This window comes from Pinus tabuliformis, chromosome 6, assembly GCF_031772625.1.
Source record: "Pinus tabuliformis cultivar Carrire ecotype Pingquan chromosome 6, CPIR1, whole genome shotgun sequence".
Taxonomy (NCBI): Eukaryota; Viridiplantae; Streptophyta; class Pinopsida; order Pinales; family Pinaceae; genus Pinus; species Pinus tabuliformis.
Genome location: NC_142292.1, coordinates 1310128662 through 1310130552, shown reverse-complemented (window position 1 = coordinate 1310130552; position 1891 = coordinate 1310128662).

The following is a 1891-nucleotide window of genomic DNA, read 5'->3' as shown; positions in this document are numbered from 1 at the left end:
CCTAAATTTCCTTAGAAATTTGAGGATTGAGTTTGGAAATTTTTGTATTGGTGTTTGGACCTAAATCCTAGTCATATGGTTTAATGGAATTTGACTGTGGGCATAGTTGAAAAAAAGCTAACGAGTAGAAATCTATAAAAGTCAGATGATCTAGATATTTTCCATCTAGTGGTTTTTCCATGTTCATTTTGTTAAGTGGTTTTGATTAGGCATCTAGAATTCGATAAGTGTTGAAGACATAAATCCAAAATTTGTGAAGTCTAGTAGATATGCATGAGGATCCATCAAGCACTAGAAATGAGCATTAATATTTGTATAGAGTAATCATTTTGAGGGCCATAACTTTGGATCCAAAGTTTGGATTTGGATGAAAACACACTAAAAATGAGAATGATATTCCAAAATATTTTTAAGGTGGATGAAGGAAGAATAATTTTGATAACCCCATCTCCATAAAGTAACCTTGGTGATTGCGTCTAGACACCCCATTCCCTTAAAAACTCCTTGAGGGTATTGGCTAGGTTACAAAGAGGTACCAATGTTATGGTTCAAACAATAGGCTTGGAGGGCCAAAGATACATCACAAAGATGATTTTGGAGCTTTGATACTAGAGTGGTATCAAAGTTGTGGATCAAAAACTAGGCCTGCAGGGTTAGAGATGCACCAAAAACATGAGTTTAGAGAAATATAGAGAGCTTGTTGGTTATATTTGGAAGGAATAGTACTTCTTGAATTTAATCTTGGAAAAAGGAAGAGTTCTCTATGAGAAAAGGGAGTCATACTTGGAAAAGGTACCTTGAAGGAAACTATTTTAAGGATTTTACATTCTCTAAATGATGTTGATATGGAAATCAACAAGATATAATAATTTAGTTACATGCATGTTAAATACATATGAGTATGTGTATGTTAGACACTTATTAGGATGACAAAGCAATATGCCTTGAAGTGAACAAATGTGGTTAACGAAAAATAAATTATTAATATAATAAATTGTTTAATTAGATTTAATTTGTTTTGAATAATATTTTATTAATTGGAATACTAATCAAGGCAAAAATGTGACATGCAGTTACAACATGGCTTCAATTTTAGGCCATTGTATGCCAATTCATATGTTACAAAGGGAGCAAGATATATTGCAAATAAATTCATTTAATAAACCGATGGTGGCATGATGTTTTAACACAATAATACAAGCAATAGTAAGGAAGGAAGGTTCAACAAAATGGCACAATATAACATGGAGGAAACCCCAAACATTAAGAATGATAAATTAGGTAGGAGGCAAGCTATTGAAATCCCTCTAGATTTGGTAGAAAAATTAAGAATCTTGAAGAAGAAACTTAAAAGATGCAAGGCTAGTCATAAGAGGCTCATTAGATCCCAAGAGGAGTAGAATGAGATCAATGCAATGTTGTTGCATGATATGTCATATATACAAAAGCAACTGCAACATGGACCAACTCTAGGAAATATGGATAAACCTCAGTCCAAAGGGTGCTAAGTCCATCATAAATTTCAAAATATTGGCCAACTACAAGTATTATGAGAAGAATCTCTTCAAGAGGCACATGAGCCTAAATAAAGACACATCTAGTTAGGATATCATAGTGAATATCTTTCATAAGAAACAAATAGTTCAAACACACTGTTTAGCTTACATAATGAAAGGAAGAAAGTGCCTTCAAAGAATAACCTACATTGAGGAATTCAGAAAGGATAAGTCACCCAATATTGGTGGTGAGGTTAAGAGAAAATGAGGAAACAATGTCAAATCCTTACAATATTATTAGTGATTTAAAATAAATCCCATGATAAGGTTGTGAAATTTGATTTTAATTAATAAGACAACAAGAATATGTTAGAGCTATCCTGTATGTAAGTTGA